The sequence below is a fragment of the Oryctolagus cuniculus genome, chromosome 11, assembly GCF_964237555.1.
Source record: "Oryctolagus cuniculus chromosome 11, mOryCun1.1, whole genome shotgun sequence".
NCBI lineage: Eukaryota > Metazoa > Chordata > Mammalia > Lagomorpha > Leporidae > Oryctolagus > Oryctolagus cuniculus.
In genome coordinates, this window is record NC_091442.1 from 20,038,871 (window position 1) to 20,056,045 (window position 17,175).

Here is a 17,175-nt window from a genome sequence, read left to right on the forward strand (position 1 = left end):
CTTAGGAGAGCGACGTTACTATCACAATTGAATTTATCGCCTTGTGCTAAAACAGGTTCACTTTGTTCATCACTCGGGCTATGCTCACATATCTGTGACCCTAACATTAGATCAGTCCTCTTATCACTGTCACCAGCAAATTACTGAACACTCTGTTTCATGCCTGATATCACCAATGAAAAACTAGTTTCAGGGATTTTAATCGGCCAATTTCTGATAATTCGCTTTTATTTTTAAAGTCTCATTCATTTAGCCAATATATAAATATGTATTGCCATCTACTATGCAGCAGGCAGTAAAGCAGGGTGAGAAACCCTTAATGAAAAAAAAATTAAAAAAACAAACAAACAAACAAACTATTGACCAGAGAGTTTCTATTTCCAGTAATGGCAGAGCAGCTCTTCTTGGACCAGCCTTCCCACTTGTCCTATTATGAACTCAGAACAGCTACGGAGAGACACTAGATCTGTTCCATCACAAGCAGGCAGAAACTGGGAGTCAACACTTAAAAGAACAAAAATTGTACTAGGTGACTTTCATGTCTGTACAGCTTTTTACCTGAGGGAAGAGCCCAGTCAGTGCTGTTCATGGTGGCTAAAACTCGAGCAGAAAATTTCTCTTTTCTTACTTGAGGAATCAGACAGAGTTCAGGTAAGCACAGCTGGAGTGTAAAGAGAGATAGTCCAGAAAAAGAGTCGCAGAACAGAAGCCCAGGGGCCCCTGCATGATGCAGGCACGGGGAAGACCCCAAGCCACCCCACGAAGGCTAAATGAACTGAACAAAGATTTCAGGGCTGCCTACCCAAGGGTTGGAGTTTCAGTTGGTCAAATTAATTGCCTGAATGTAAAAAAATCCAGAGACAAAGTCTCATTCACAGCACTCAGGATGCAATCCAAAACTACTAGACAAATTAAAACAAATAGAGAAAAAGTGATCAATGGAAACTGATCGTAAGATAACCCAGGTGTTGGAATTAATAGGTAAAGATTTTCAAGCAGCTGTCATACTGTATTCAGTGATGTAAAGGAAATTATTCTTGCAATAAATGAGCATAAAAGGACATCTCAGCTGCAGCCCAGAAACTATAAGAGAGAAAAAAAGAGCCAAAAAGATTAACCAATTCAGCAAAATCCTCACCAGCTCCGTCTTCTGCATCCATGTGAGTTGTACTTCTCATTAGACACAGTTATACAGTTCTATTATTAGTTTTATTAACCGTTTTTTACACTTGATCTTAGCCAAAAGGCTGAGAAGTGATTTTTTAACCATTTTTACTATCATCTTCCAGTGCTAGGTTTTGGGAAAGGCTTGGGAGCAAAAATATGATGCAAAATCTTAAACTGTGCTCCTGAAGACCAGACCCTCTCCTCTGACAATGCCTACATGGACGCCTACTCATGTTTCCCATCACTCTCAGGTCTTAAATTAGAAAAAGAGTTTGAAGTTTGACCATGGCCTCATGGCCTCTTTCCAGAGCTTTGCGCTGCTTCAGATTAGCTTCCAGATCACTCCTGATAGAGCTATTTGCCCCACATAAAGAATACAGGAATGAAAGGCAGGCTGTCAGGTTTGGTACACCTGAATATTCTCTCTCCATAGCAAAACATCTCCCATTGGCTGATTAACCAAATCAGGTCTAACTAATGGAGTAGCCACCACATGGAGTAAACAGGGAGGCACTCACCATCATAACATCTCTTTCTCCAGGCCCACTAATCAATGTTTCACTTTTTCAAAATCTATCAGGAAAGGATCTCAAACTTGCCTATACATTGGGATCACTTGGGAATCCTGGGAATACACATTAAGACCACAGATATCCACTATATATCCAAGACCCCTACAGCTGCCAAAATGACTACATGTTTAAAAAAGACAGAAAATGCCAACTGTTGGCAAGAATGCCTATTTCCTGAATCAGCATGTAAATTGGTAGGACTACTTTTTTAAAACTGCTCAGCAATATCTTGCAAAATTGAGCAAGTGCATGCTTATAACCCAGCAGTGTCATTCCTGGGTACCAGTATAAGCCCAAAAGAAATTTTCATATACATTCACCAAGAGGCATTTACAGCAATGTGAATAACACCATGAGAGATCCAAAGTATAAACCATCCAAAATGCCCACTGACAGTATGTGGGAAAAAACATGGTATAGTCACACAATGTAATATTGTATACCAATGAGAATGAATAATATACAGTTATACCCAATAATCTGGATGCCTCCCTCCAAAAATGTTAACCAAAATAAGCCAGACAAAAATGCATACTGTATAATTCTGTTTATGTAAAATTCAAAAATAGGCAAGACTAACCATATTGTTATGCATCAGGAGAGTGGCTTCAATGTGGGGAGGGGTAACTAGAAAGAGACACGGGGCGCATCTGGGATGCTGGAACCTTCTGATTCTCGAAAAGGATACGAATGCCTTGGGATGTTCATTTGGAAAAAAATCACTCACTTGGAATTTATATCATTTCTTATTTATGTAATTTTTATTAAAGAATGATTAACATTTAAAAAGAAAATACTGATCTGCACCTGCATAGAAGACCCAGAAGAAGCTCCTGGCTCCTGGCTTTGGACCAGCCCAGCTCCGGCCATTGCAGTCATTTGGGGACTGAACCAGTGGATGGAAGACCTTTCTCTCTGTCTCTCCCTCTTTCTGTCTATAACCCTACCTGTAAAATAAACTAAAAATAAAAAAATGCTGATGTCTGGGTCCCACCTCTGCAGATGTTGGTTTAATTGCTCTGGGGTGCAGCCAGAAGGGTGGATCCAATGGGCACCCAAGATCCACTGTGCCAACACCTGGCACCCTTCTTCCTATTTCTTAGATCAGAAAGTGGTGCTGTTTCTCCAAAAAGTCTAGGGTTGGATGTTTTCTGTAACATGCAAGCAGTACAGATGCTGCTAATCAGCATTTCATTGAAAAAATAAAAAGGCTCCTTATCAAACTGTATTGAATACTTACTGCTAGAGATGAGCGAAGGGCTTTCTCTACACCGTCTCACTTAATCCTCACAAAAAGAAAGGTGCTTGCAGCTCCATTTTACAGAAGGGTAAACTAAAGCTCAGTAGGCTTAAGTAATTGCCCAAGGTCACACAATCAGAAAGCAATAGGGCTAGGATTCAAACCCCTTATTCTAACAGTACAAACCATCCGGCATCTGGCCTTGATATTCTAGCTTTATCTCTGGCCATCTTACCTCTCTCCTCACACCCCACATATTAAATACCCAATTTTCCATCTACACTGAACAGGCTTGATGGAATCACATCTCCATAATGCTACCTACCCATCATTTGCTAAGATTCAACTATGTGCCAGGTATTATGCATAATTGACTTTAATCTCCACAATGAGTTTTAACAACAGGTACTGTTGCCCCCATTAATTAGATTAGGAGAGGAAAGCTTATCTTGACGTGCCAGGTCTAGGATTTGAATCCAGATTCACCTGCCACAAAACCCATGCAGTTTTCACTACACCACACTCCCCTCCTCACCTTCACACATGTTGTTCCCTAGGGTGGCAATACCCTGCTTTGTCTCCACCTGGAAAATTCTACCTTGTTCTCTGAGTACTGGCTCAGCACTGTAATAACATTTATCATCTCGTAAGAGCTTTCCAGTGACTGTGTGCAGCACTTGACTTGCTGTGCCTCATTTCAACAATATTGTCTCAGCACTCTTTGTATTCCCTCTGAGTCCTTCTTTCTCTGCCCTGGGCCAGATGAGTTTCTTTCTTCTCCCTAGTTCCAAGGCCTTTAGCCACTTCTCCGTCATGGTACTCAGCACTCTATTGAGGGTTGACTAGTTGTTGGTTTCAGATCTGCCTCTTCCTTTTGACTGAGTGCTCTTGGAGGACAAGGGATACATGTCATATACCGTTACATCCCCTCACAGAGCCGCCCAGCACATGGTAGGTAACCAACAAGTGGGAAAAAGACAGGCGAGTGGGAGACCAAGAGCCCAGAAATGCACTAATATTATTCCATCCTTTCAGGAATAGTCCTTTGGCTTGGAATAAACAAAATAGACCTGGATGACGGAGACAGAGGGCGGGTCAAGCAAGACACAGACAAGTCTTTGATGCCCTCTCACCCAATCTGTGCATCTGCTCTACAGCACACCGCCTTGTCACCCCTGGGGTAAACAGCCCCCTGTTTGTCACCAACATCTGTGAGCACAAAGCTCGCGGATTTTTAAAGCCAGCCTTCTGCTACCTTGCTCCACTCTTTCTGGACAAATGGACAGCTCTGTCCAGGGGTGAGTGGTCCGTATTCAGAGCCAGCTGACAGTTCAGCTGGGTTTTGCACAGGCTCCCACAAAGAAATCCCTTTAGCAAACACAGAAACCCCCAGCGACTGTTTGGAAGCGTCTCATCCCTAAGTTCCCACCTCTGCTGCTGCCCTCACTGGGGGAAGCTGCACGGTTTGCCCGCTTCTAACCCAAGCGTCTCCCTCCTGCTGGCATCTCACCCCAGGACACGGTGCATCCTGCATTTTTGTACGCACTTGAGATGCTCACACAGGTCGAGTTTATCGAATCAAAGCTTGCTTAGCTCACGCATTCCTCTGGCACCACCGGGACCAGCCTGTTTTTCTCCCGTTTTCTTCAGCCACATGTCTGCCGGCTCCAGGACAGGGGATCAACCTGAGGGCAGAGCTGCTGTGATTTAATTTTATATCTCTAATTCCAAGCATAAGGCTAGCTAACATGTAGTTCTTGCATATTTAACAATCTTTCTCTAGGCATGGTCCAAAGGGTCATAAAATTTAAATCACCGCAGAAGCTGACTTAGAAATGTTCTACTTTATATAGTTTGAGCATCCTTAATCTAAATATCCAAAATCCAAAATGCTCAAAAATCTGCAACTTTCTGAGTATTACTTACGTGGCACAAATGGGAAAGTCCACACCCAACCTACGTGATGGGTGGCATCAAACAGCAGGTATACTACAGACCCTGGTATGAAATTCCCTTCAGGCTAGGGGTATTAGGTATGTATGAAACACATGTGAATTCTCTCCAAGACATTTCATTATGTATTGCAAACTCCCTAGATCCAAAATAACTCAAAACACTTCTGGTCCTAAGTGTTTTGAACAAGGGATATTCAACCTATATGTATCAGACTGGCACAAACTAAAGGCACAGGCCAGCATTGTGGCATAGAGGATTAAGCTACAGCCTGGGACATCAGCATCCTCTATGGGCACAAGTTTGAGTCCTGGCTGCTCCACTTCAGATCCAGCTCCCTGCTAATGCTCCTGGGAAAGCAGCAGAAGGTGGCCCAAGTGTTTGGGCCCCTGCTACCCACATGGGAAACCCAGATAGAGTTCCTGGCTCCTGGCTTTGGCCATTGCAGCCATTTGGGGAGTGAACCAGTACATGGATGATATTTCTTCTCTGACTCTCCCCATCTCTCTGTAACTTTGCCTTTCAAATAAATAAATGAAGTCTGGAAAAAAAAAAAAACAACTAAAGTCACTTAATACTCAGTGGTAGAGGAGGAGTGGGGAAAAGCACTCAGATATACTGTTGATTAAATAAATTGACCTCTTGGGAAGACAATTTGACAATGTTTATCACAGCTCAAAGTGAAAGAAATTTCCTTATGGTAAATTACTTGTTTACAAAGACAGACACTATTGCATTTTACCTCCATTACAGGAAAAAGATGGAGACAATCTTTTTTTTTTTTTTTTTTTTTGACAGGCAGAGTGGACAGTGAGAGAGAGAGACAGAGAGAAAGGTCTTCCTTTGCCGTTGGTTCACCCTCCAATGGCTGCCACGACCAGCGCGCTGCGCAGATCCGATGGCAGGAGCCAGGAGCCAGGTGCTTCTCCTGGTCTCCCATGGGGTGCAGGGCCCAAGCACTTGGGCCATCCTCCACTGCACTCCCTGGCCACAGCAGAGAGCTGGCCTGGAAGAGGGGCAACCGGGACAGAATCCGGCACCCCGACCGGGACTAGAACCCAGTGTGCTGGCGCCGGTAGGCGGAGGATTAGCCTAGTGAGCCGCAGCACCAGTCTGATGGAGACAATCTTAAGCACCTGCAAGGTTCTAGAAAATAAGAAATGCTGAGGTTTTTTTTTTTTTTTTTAAGATTTATTTTTATTTATTTGAGAGAGAGAGAGAAAGGAGAGAGAGAGATCTTCCATCTGCTGGGTCACTCCCCAGATGACTGCCAATGGCCAGAGCTGAGGAGCCAGGAGCTTCTTCCAGGTGTCCCCCACAGGTACAGGGGCCCAAGGACGTGGGCCGTTTTCTACTGCTTTCCCAGGCCATAGCAGAGAGCAGGATTGGAAGTGGAGCAGCCAGGACTTGAACAGGAGCCCATGTGGCATGCCAGCTCTGCAGGCCAGGTTTTCAACCCGCTGCACCACAGTGCTAGCCCCTAAGGTTTTTATCATTGGAATATCACGTAGCCTTACAGACCCAGATGTGTGTGTGTGTGTGTGTGTGTGTGTGTGGTATGTGCTTGGATAAATTAGCTGAAAACAGGAAGTCTCAGAAGAGTATTGTACATGTGTGCTAAAAAGAAGAAATGATAAACAAGTAAATGAATGAGTTTGCACACATATCAGAAATTTATGTAGAGGGAGGGACTTGTGGTGTAGCAGCTAAGCCTAGTTGGGATACCTGCATCTCACACTGGGGAGCTAGCTCCACTGCTGATTCTGGATTCCTGCTAATGTGCACCCCAGGAGGCAGGGGTGATGGCTCAAGCATTTTTGTCCCTGCCACCGTGTGGGAGAATTGGATGGATTTCTTGTATCCTGGCTTTGCCTAGCCCAGCCCTAGCTATTGGAGGCCTTGAAAGATGTGAGTACATAAAGCATTTAAAGATTTCTTCTGCCAAAAACCAGATGATGGCTGGTGAAGGTGGTGGAGGAAATTTCACTTTCCATTTTCCACACTTCTGTACTGTTTTGGAACTTATTACGCATTTGGATTCTTTTTGTAATTAAAAAGTATAAAATAGAGCAATAAGAAAGAAGCTTGGTTTTACATGTAAAAGAAGGAAACAAATGATCATTTGGTGAAAATCCTCCCTACTTCTTCCTCTCTGCCCAGTCAGTCAGTCGACAAGAGGGCCAAGGATGGCAAGAGTTCTAGAAAGGAGCACGAAGATGAGGAAAGTATCCAGGAAGCTCTAAGGGTCGAGAAGGGGAAAGTGTCTGCATGTGTACCTCTTAACTGCTCTTGGATGACAGGCAGCAAAGTCATCTCTGATTGAGACACTTCACCAAAACATTCTGAGAACTCACCAGGCCGGCACGGATCCTGGAGCCTTTAACCAATGCCAAGAAGCAAAGGCTACGAATGCCAGGTAAGTTATGGACACAAGTGAACAAAACACACCCCAGCCCCTGGGGACACAAAGGCAAGGTGCTCTGCTCATCTGTCTCCTTTGCTCAGGAGCTCCCACTGCAGGGGCTGACCTTAAAGTTCTACCTGCAAGCAGTGGCTAGATGCTTCATCAAATCATCTCATGCCATTAGGCTTATTTCACACCGGGAGAAAATGAGGCTCTGTAAAAATATGCAAATAACTTCCTTAAGGTTGCAGTGAGTGGTGGAGGTAGGAATCAGACCCTTGACTGCAAAGCCAGCCTAGCTGGAGGAAAGACTAGAAAAAGGCACTCGCTCAGAGTAGGGACAGCCCCGTGGAGCAAAGGCTGCATTTTGTGCAAAGAGAGTACAATGATTCAGTGCAAGGACATTAAAGTCAGGTGTCCTGGATTCAAATCCTGACTCTGCCATTTTACTGCATGACCTTGGGCAAGTTATTAAAACTCTCTATGCCTCACTTTCCCAAGCAGTAAAATTAGGGTTGCAATGATGCTGCCTCCTAGAGTTAGGAGGATAAAAGAGTTAAACGGTGCTCGTAATGAAGGCAGAGTGCTAACAGTTATTATTAACATTAGAAGGTGCCCTTCCCTCTAGGCAGATGCAACCCTGCCGGGTGCAGAGCTTGGCAAGTGGAGCGTGGGCTGGGTTTCAGCCCCTCCTTTAGCCAGGTGCCATCAGGCAGTACACGACGCTACAACCTCACATGGGTCCTGCTGAGCAATTAGCCTGCACAGGCTGCCAATTCTTCCTCCCACCCTCCCCGCCACCAGCCTGGCTGTGAATCAGAATCACCTGGCACACTTTTCATGCACAGATTCCCAAGACCTCACCTTTGCTGATTCTAATGCAGGTGGGCTGGGTGGAGGACCCAGGGATCTGTATTTTTTAACAAGCCCCAGGTGACCAGATGACCCGGGAACAGTGTGTTCCTGGACACTTGTTTTGGGCGGCAATAGAGGCCGATCACATGTTGTTCTCACTGTTGGAGTTGCTCCTTGTGTCCAAGCATCCTGTCTTGTGCCTGGGCCCAGGCCTGGGCACACAGAGGAAGCCACAGTAAGTATCTGTGTTGACACAAGGCCGCAGCAGCGGAGCAGGTGGCTGTGCACACAGGCACAACAGGGTGAATCTGCTTCTGTGCTTGACTGGGCTACACCAAGGACCCCTCACCTATAGACTTGGGGTTACCTACACCCTTGCTGCACAGAGTTCACAACCCAGCAGGATCTTACCCCCAGGGAGCTGGTTAGGGTTCAGAAGCTGGGACCCTGCCTACTCAGTCAAATTCTGATTTTTTCTTTGCGGGAACCCCAAGGTGACTCACATGCAAATGTGAGGCATACGCTGTAGACCCCTCTCCTCCACATACAAATCAGCCTTAAGCAGGTTCACATCTAACCTGCTCAGACACCCGCTGGGGCCCACCTTCTCCCTCAGACTCCTACAGAGACCTGGAAAAACCACACTGTCCTTTCGACAGCCTGTCCATGGCTCAGGGTGGACTTCTGCTTTAATGAGTTCTTTATTTCCAAGCACACAGTAAAATAAGCCTTCCCAATAAACTGAAAAAGACAACCCCGACCTCTCTAATTCTGGGGTGCAAAGCACACCCTTCTTTTTATACAGAGTCGTGACCCCTGCTTCCCTGCCCAACGCCATCCAAAGACATCAAACGGCCCAAAGAAAACAAGCGAGGCCTTCCTGTTGGCCAGGCTTCAAGTTATCAGGCAGATTTCACACTCTAGCTTGACCTCATTAATCCAGGGCCTATCACATTGCTCTAAATGTCGGTGGAAAAACAGCCATTCAGTGGGTTTCCTTCATTCCAACAGAAAGGGAAAAAACAGGAAGCTGACAGCAGCTGCGCCCCAGCTCAGCAAGTCCCAGGGGCTCAGATGACCGGGCATTTCTCATCAGCACCTAGGTCGCCTGGCCCCATCTCCTTGTCCAGATAAAGGTGGGTCCCCGATCTACATGAGCACAAGGCACCCACGATTATGGCCACAATTCAGATCATTCGGGCCCCAAACCCCTGCTTGGGAAGGCAGCTAGAGTGGTGGGTCTGAATCGTTTTGGCCTGCATTACCAAATGGCCATTCACCATTCCGGTTCATCCAGATTTCTTCTGCTGCCCATTCAGAGCGTCCTGCAAGCCAAACCTCTGAGACTCCAGGGGACGCAAGGCCTTCCAAGTGCTCATTCATTCTTTTAATGCATATTGATTGTCTCCCGCGTGCTGAGCCTCATGCTGAGCAACTGGGGACACAGAGCTGAATGGATTTGACACAGTCACTGGCCTAATGGGGCCAACAGTCCAGTGTGGCCTTTCTTGGCGTCAGGCACTATTGACATAGGGATCAGATATTTTTGGTTGTGGGGGATTTGCTCTGTGTAATAGGACATTTAGAAGCACCTGGGGTCTCTACCCACTACATGTCAGTAGTTCCCCACTCTGGGCCCCCCATCCAAGTCCTGACAGCCAAAAACATCTCTAGACATTGCCAAGTATCCAAACTACTCCTGATTGAGAACCACAGGCCTAGCAGATGAGACAGAAGACTAGAAGAACAAAGACTACAAACAACCACATAATAAAAATTGTAAGTACTGTGGAGGAAGATCTGGTGCTATGATATCAATATTATCTACAACTTGGAAGCCAGGCATTTTACATAGGATTACAAATCCTATGACAACAAAGACCTATAAATCCATATTTGCAGGAGAAAAAAAGGATACTCAAGGAAGTGAAAAAAAAAAAGTCAGTGGAAAGCAGTACCAAGATTTGAACCCTGGCCCCAAACTTTGTCCCCATGGAAAAGGAACGCTGAGCCTTTGTTTGGGCGTCTTCTGAGACAGGGAGGGTCTGTGGTCATGTGATCCTCTGCCCAGCCATCCTAAAAGCCTCATTCCTTCCTAGGGCCACGGTGGGGCTCAACGACCACCTGTCACGTCAGTCACACTGCAAACTGCCTGCATCAGTGCACGGCCATGGGACGCTGGACGGCTGAGGAATGCCACTCTGGGTTCTGGGGCAGCCAAAGCACGTGCAACCCAAGAATTTCCCAAAAACCAGGGCATAGCACACCTCACTGTGGCCCATGTCTGAGGTACCTGCTGCCCAGCACTCAGGGGAACACAGGTGGGAGAAGATGGTCTTTTGGCAGTCAGTGTTAGGTACTGGCAAAGCGTAGCAAGGAGGTGGTACAAGATAGCACATGGCCACTCTGCAGACCCCCACAACGGAACGCAAGTTCCTGCCACTTAGGAGCTGCACGCCCGTTAGCAAGTCGTCTCACTGTGCCTCAGTTTCCCCCTCTGGGCAATGGAGGATAAGTATATCCACTTCAGTGGCTTGGTGTGAGGATGCAATGGCAATGCAAGCAAAGGCCTGAGATAGTGACCTGCGGCACCCATATCATAGTCAGAAAGGGAGTCAGGTCATGACACTTCTTTCATCCACAACCTCTTCCTTTAAATGAGAAACTGAGTCTCAAGAAGGAAGAAACAGGTGCAGAGGTGGGCAAAGCATCTCAGGAAGGAGTAGCAGCCCTCCAAGCTTCCTATGTAAAACGAAGAGGGAGGGACACAGCAGACACTGGCACATCAGGACAGCCAGTCCTTCCTCCTGCACAAAAGTTAATCCTGAACTTTACTGGGCATTACGATCAGAGACAGGCCTCCTCAGAGAGCCACCCCCTGACAAGGATAAAGGGTGCCTGCTTCGGGTCAGCAAGTGTTCGGTCATTCAGGGCCCCCGGCAAGGTGGCCTTTGCCTCCTGCCCCGGCCTCGTCGGCACTGTGCTGACGGCACCCCAGCTGCGTCTGCTACCCACCGTCCAAAGACACGGAGCGCTCCCAGGCCTCTGTGCCTTTGCACACACCCTCCTGCCTGCTCAGGCTGCCCACCCCTCTATCTCCCACCACCAGGAAAATTTCGTGGAAGGGCTTAAATGTGCTCCCAAAGCAAATGCTGCCCACCTGTTATTGGCAATAATAGATATAATAATAGCAGCACACATCTGTGAGCACTTATTAATATCTCGAAGGCCCTCAGCTGACTTCTTTACCCACACGGTTTCCCTTTTCTCTCCACCACCCCTGTCGGTAGGTGGCTTGTCTGCGTGAGAGGTGGGACATCTGTCCATCATCACCCAGCTATGAGGTGGCAGCCTCAAGGTTCAAACCTGGGTCAGCCTGAGCCCACCTGTTCACACATGCTCTTCACTTCCTCTTCTCTGCTGCAGCTTTGGCCCCACGCGGCCTTGTTTTCGACCTCTAGGCCTGCCTTGTCCCACCGAGTGGGAACCCTGACATACTGCCTTATTCAGCTCGAAATCCCTCGCAAAGCACAAGGTCAGGACTGGCGTAAGCATCTGTGGAATGAACTGATGAAGCCTGAAAGTGGTGTTCACAGACTCCCTGGGGACAGGCCCATGCTGGACTCAAACTCCCCCAAGAGAAGCCTAAGTCCCCTACCCCCGGGAGACAGGATGGGGGGCTCTCTGTCCTAACACCCAGAGGCAGGCAAGACAGGGTCTAACTCCCCTGAACTAGAGCAGACGGGACCTTTGAGAGTCAGCTGCAGAGGAGGAAATGGCGGTGACGGTGACAGTCACCATTTCCTGCATGCCGACCTGCACCAGGCGCTGTGCTAAGCACTTTCTATGTGTTGTGGTCTCACGGGCTCCTCACGACCCTAGGAAGCTAACATGACTGATTCTCATTTTACAAAAGAGAAGACTGGGGCTCAGAGAGAGTAACTGACACAGAATCACTGAGCTTTCACATATAGAGCTAGAATGTAAACTGGACGTGTCTGGCTGCCTTGCTCTTCATATCGTAGCTTTCTGGAAGAGGCCGGAAGCCCAAGCACCCCCTGAAGTTCAGTTTCTTAGATGTGCTTGCGACAAAGGAGGCTGTCCTGCTGTGTGCTGGAAGAACACCAGCTGGACCCCACTGTCCAACAAACGCTTCAGAGTCCTGGGTGCAGGGCAGAGGGGTAATGGAGGGCAGTGAGACTGGGCGGGGGACAGTTGTTGAGTGTCCGAGCCTGGCACCCGAGTCCGGGTGTGTGTCTCCTGCAACGTGCAGACCAGGCTGCTCAGAGAAAATTCACTCAGGGTGTGGGTTTGGGAAGAGCTTGGGTCCTAGTTCCTGGCCACACCATAAAGGTTCTACAGGCAGGCTCCAGCCTTAGGGAAAACCGCCCATGGTTCTGGCTCCCCAAAAGGCTTAACAGCCAGATTAGAATTTAACCTCCACTCCAGCCCCAATGAGCAGAGAGAGCAAAGTCTGAGCCTTGCCTCCAAGGGGGAAAAGCAGCAGAGCAGCAGGATGCCCCCAGCCCTGACACGTGAACCACAGAGCCACAGTAGCTGGAAGCCCAGAGAAAGGAAAGAAGGATTGAGGGGTCTTCTTGCAGGAAGACTCCAGAGCCCAAGGAGATCCAGGATCGGGGGTGGGGGGCACCTTGGAGTAGACCCCAACTGGCAAGATGGTAAAGTAGAAAGTACAGCATGCTGGGGGCTAAGGAGAGAAGATGGTGGGAGAGGAGTGGGGGGGGGGGGTGAGCAGGCAGCCCCCATGGCCTCCTTGCAAGCCGGCTGGGCATGACAGAGCTGAGGGGGAAGATGTGGAAACACTCCCAGGCCCTGCTTCTAGAACCGCCCACCAGGGCTCCACTTGTGCACCTGTATAACGGAGACACGCCCCACTGAAAACCAGCGCTGAAGGGGGCTGGCATTTACCTAGCAGTGCTCACCCTCCAGTGCTCCCAGGCGCAGTGCAACGAACACGAAGCCTCACACCCAGCTTCCCCACGACCTGGTCATCAGCCCCGTCTTAGGGGGCAGCCGCGGCTCTCGAGGCCCAGTGTCTGGCTCTCAGCTAAGCAGCTGCTTGAGCGCCAGCCTGGGACGAGGCTTCCAGACCCAGGGTTTTCTCTGGGGCTTCCCCAGCCGCAGGAAATGGCAGGGCACCCGGGGAAGCACGCCGCGGGCCGAGGCGGCCAGCGGCAACCCCCTCCAGACAGAGCCCTGCAGGAAGGGCGCCTGGTACCGCAGGGCCCCGGATCCTGCACAGAGGGCGATTCAGAGGCGGCACCTGGAGCTCAGGGCCGCCCAGAGCTGGTGGGCGCTTCTGACAGCGAGAACAGGGGCCCATTATGTGCAGTGCAATCACATGGGCGCGCAAGCAGCTCGGTTTTCGGTTCTGAGAAGCGCCGGTGCAGCAGCATCTCTCTCCCTCCGCTCCCGGGCGGCCCGGAGCGCCAGGTCCCAGGCCTGGCCCGCGGCGGCGGCGCTCCGCTGGGCTGCCGGGAGGACCACATTCAAAGCTCGCCCAGCCCAGTGATCGGCCTGGGAACTGGGCGCTGCATGGTCGGCGGTTCCAGCGTAGCCGCAGGCCGCCCGCGGAGGAGAAAGCGGAGGAAAGGAGTCCACACCAGGAAAGGAGGCGGGCAGCCAGCGCCTCCGGCTCCTGGCTCCCTGCTCCCAGCCCCAGGCGGTCTGGGTAGCTCAGCCAGAGCGCTCCGGGTGACCTTGGTGGGGGACCCCCTGTTTGCGACCTCTCTGGGGCGGGCTGCGCGGTTTCTACACATCCTAGGCGCTCGGGGGCGCTCCTTCCAGACGAAGTCGATGAGCGGGACTCGCGAGGAGAGGAGCGCTCCCAGCGCGGGGTACCCAGCAGCCCGCGCACGGCGGCCCCAGGGAGAGGCCGGGCGCACCTATCTCGGGGAACTCCCCTGCGCCAGGGTCGCCCCGGGCTGGCGGTCACTGTCAGCAGGATCCCGCAGCGGGGCGGGTCTACAGGCAGGGGTACCTGCCCTGGGGACCCTTCTCGCCAGGCCAGGAGTGTGCCATGCGCTCTGCCTCTGCCTGAGGCGACCAAGCGCCGCCACGCGAGGGGGCGGCACCCCGGTGCCCAGAGACTGGGCGCGGGGGGCGGGGCGGGGTGATGCTCTGTGGCTCGGGCGGCGGGCACTGCGCCCCCCGGCAGACTGCGGCCCGAGTCCAGAACCGCCCAAGTACCACTGCTCCCCACCCCAAGATCGGGCCACAACATCCCCAGCCAACAACCTGCCAATACGCCCCCTGCCTCGGCCTTGTCACCGGAGCTCGAGACCCGGGAGAACGCCCCCACCCCATCAAGGCTCTCTCGCCCCGCGCTCTCGGTACCCGCCTTTCCAGCGCCCCCACTCCCTAGTTACCTTAAGCTCAACGACCCTTGGCCAAAGCGCCCCGCGCCTCCTCCCCCAGCCGGGTTAGAGGCTGGGATCAGCTCCCTCCCAGACCCTCGCCACCCGCGCTGTCACGCCGCAGAGCGCAAGAAGCGAGGCGGCGCCGCTGGGAACTCACCCGTTCTCCCGAGCCGTGCCCCCGGCGGCTCCCGGCCCTGGCTCTGCCCGTCGGTTCCTGAGCCGCAGCTGCTCGTGCGGCTACAGAGCCAGCTCTGCTCGGTCCGGAGCCTCCGCGCCGCCCCTCGGCTCCTCCCCCAAGGCGGGGCCTGGGCTCGCGGGAAGGGGGACGGGCACGCGCCACCCGGCTAGCCGGAGAGCCGGGGGAAGGGTCCCAGCGCCCTCGGGGTGGAGCGCTCTCCCTTAAGCAGCTGCAAACTGCAAAGGGTTGGGGCGCGGCCGGGCTTGGGAAGTTTTTCTTCCGCTCCCCCTCATCCCCACCCGCACCCGGCAGGGACTGAGAGGAGGCGACGACCACATGCTCGCCCCCATTTTACAGATGGGCTTCGTGAAGGCCAGAGAGGCCAGGAGTCCAACCCCGCGCCGCCTGGGTCCCAAGGCTTCCCCGCTCGTCCGGGGGCCGGGCCAGGCCTTGCCCAGGTGGCAGGTCCGTGGGGGCGGGAACCCTGGCTCCAGAGCATGCGGGCAGCGCTCTGTGCCGCAGATCCGCATCGTTTCCTCTTTCTGGGGAGAAGGGAGGTGAATCGAGGGCGGAAGGAAGTGGTCGCACCTCCGCGGGCCTCTGCCACTGTTAGAGAAATGGGCTGCCTCTAAGATTTCATGCTGAAAATACAGAGAACATTAACGCTGGCCTCTGTTGTCCCTGGGGCTGAAGACCCCTGCACCCCGGGCCTTTCTCTACAGGACAATGGGCTTCGCTGTCATTGAGTTGCTATTAAGAGTCACCGTCCCCTCCCTCCAGAAAGAGGAGAGAAAGTTAACAAACAAAAGAGAAAAACATCCCCAAACATTCTCTGGAATCCACACTGGCTGAACACTGACCCTAGAACAATAGGGTTCTCTTCTGCACAAAGGGCCTTGTTTCCTGAGCTTTCAGAGGCCCCCAGATTAGAGGCCTAGGAACCCAGGGCCCACCAGCTGGGGGGTGGGGTGAGGGGCGGGGTGCAGACAAGGTTGAGGAGTTTGGGGATGGTTCCCAGTTAATTGGATTCCCAGCAGCCTCGTTTAGAGAACTCACGGTGGTGTTGTGTGGAGGCTGGCGGTTTCCACCGGAGGTCACTGAGTCCCAGTTTGCTGAGGACACTCAATGACCTTCCATGGAGGAGCCAAAACCGGTGGGTTGGGTTTGTCCCAGGCCCCCAGACTCCACCCTTAAGCCTCTGAAAGTCCCCCCTCATTTGACTCCTAGTTCCCGCCCAGGTCATTAATAATCCAGTTGTGAACGACACTGTTTCAGCAGGTGCAGTTAGAGCAGAGCAGGTGGGGGAAGACTTAAAGTGATATTCAAAATCACCCAAGGGGACCATTGTTCCCTGCAGCAAGCTTCCATTGCTTTATGATGGAGAACTGTGGGCTGAGAGGGACTCCAACTCTCCAAGGTATAACTTGGAGCTGTAATCCTGAAATGAAGTTCTCAAGGCAGACGGGGCAATCTCCCAAACCCCCACGGTGTGCTTTTCCATTCACGTCTCTCACGGTGTCAGATACCAAAAGTTAAAATACTAGTGTGCCCAGAATAATCTGGATGATTCACACTTCCTGATTGCAAAGTTACTAAGCTCCATAACCAAGAGAGTATGGCAGGGGTGTAAGGATGGGCCATGCATTAAAGCAGAGTCCAGACCTAAACCCCTACATCTGCAGCCAATCAGTTGCAAAATCAGTTGATTTTCAGCAAGAGTGCCAAAACAATTAAGTGGGAAAAGACTGATCTTTTCAGCAAATGATGCTGCGACAACTGAGTTATCAGCATGCAAAAGAACGAAGCTGAACTCCTTACCTCACACCATATACAAAATTAACCCACAAGGAATCGGACTCAAATGTTAGAACTCAAACTGTTAACACTTCCAAAAGGGAAACATAGCATAAATCACTGTGGCCTTGGATTAAAGAATGGTCTTTCAGAATGAAACCTAAAGCATAAGCAACAAAGGGCAAAACAGGTAAACTGGACTTTATTAAAACATGTGTGCTTCAAAGAACAACACTAAGAGAGTGAAAAAATAACTGTTGCAGGCTGAATTTCCTTCCTTCCAAATTTGCATGTTGGAGTTGGAGCCCCAGTACCTCACAGTGTAACCACTGTCAGAGATGAGGTCTTTAAAGAGGTGACTCCATTGGATGGAGATCCTTAGGGGGGTCCCTAACCTATTGTGACTAGTGTCCTTCTGAGAAGAGACACCAGGCATGTGCCACACAGGGGGAAGACCATGTTAAGACACAGGGCAAAGACAGACATCTCCATGCCAAGAAGAGAGACCTCAGGAAAAACCAACCCTGCCAAGTACTAGTTAATGCACTAGTATACCCAGAATAAACTGGATGACTCACACGTCCTGGTTTCAAAAGTTACTAAGAAGCTAGGTCATCTCAGACTTGTAGCTG

The 17,175-nt window shown here is 50.6% G+C and overlaps 1 protein-coding gene across 1 annotated transcript in view; it reads right to left on the reverse strand.

Moving 5' to 3' along the window:
* PPP1R16B (protein phosphatase 1 regulatory subunit 16B) overlaps positions 1-14,855 on the reverse strand; it is a 113,737-nt gene extending 98,882 nt beyond the window's left edge. The window contains exon 1 of the mRNA XM_051846107.2: positions 14,729-14,855. The gene's annotated coding sequence lies outside the window, so the exon portion shown is untranslated. The remainder of the gene's footprint in view (positions 1-14,728) is intronic.
* Between the last annotated feature and the right edge of the window lie 2,320 nt (positions 14,856-17,175).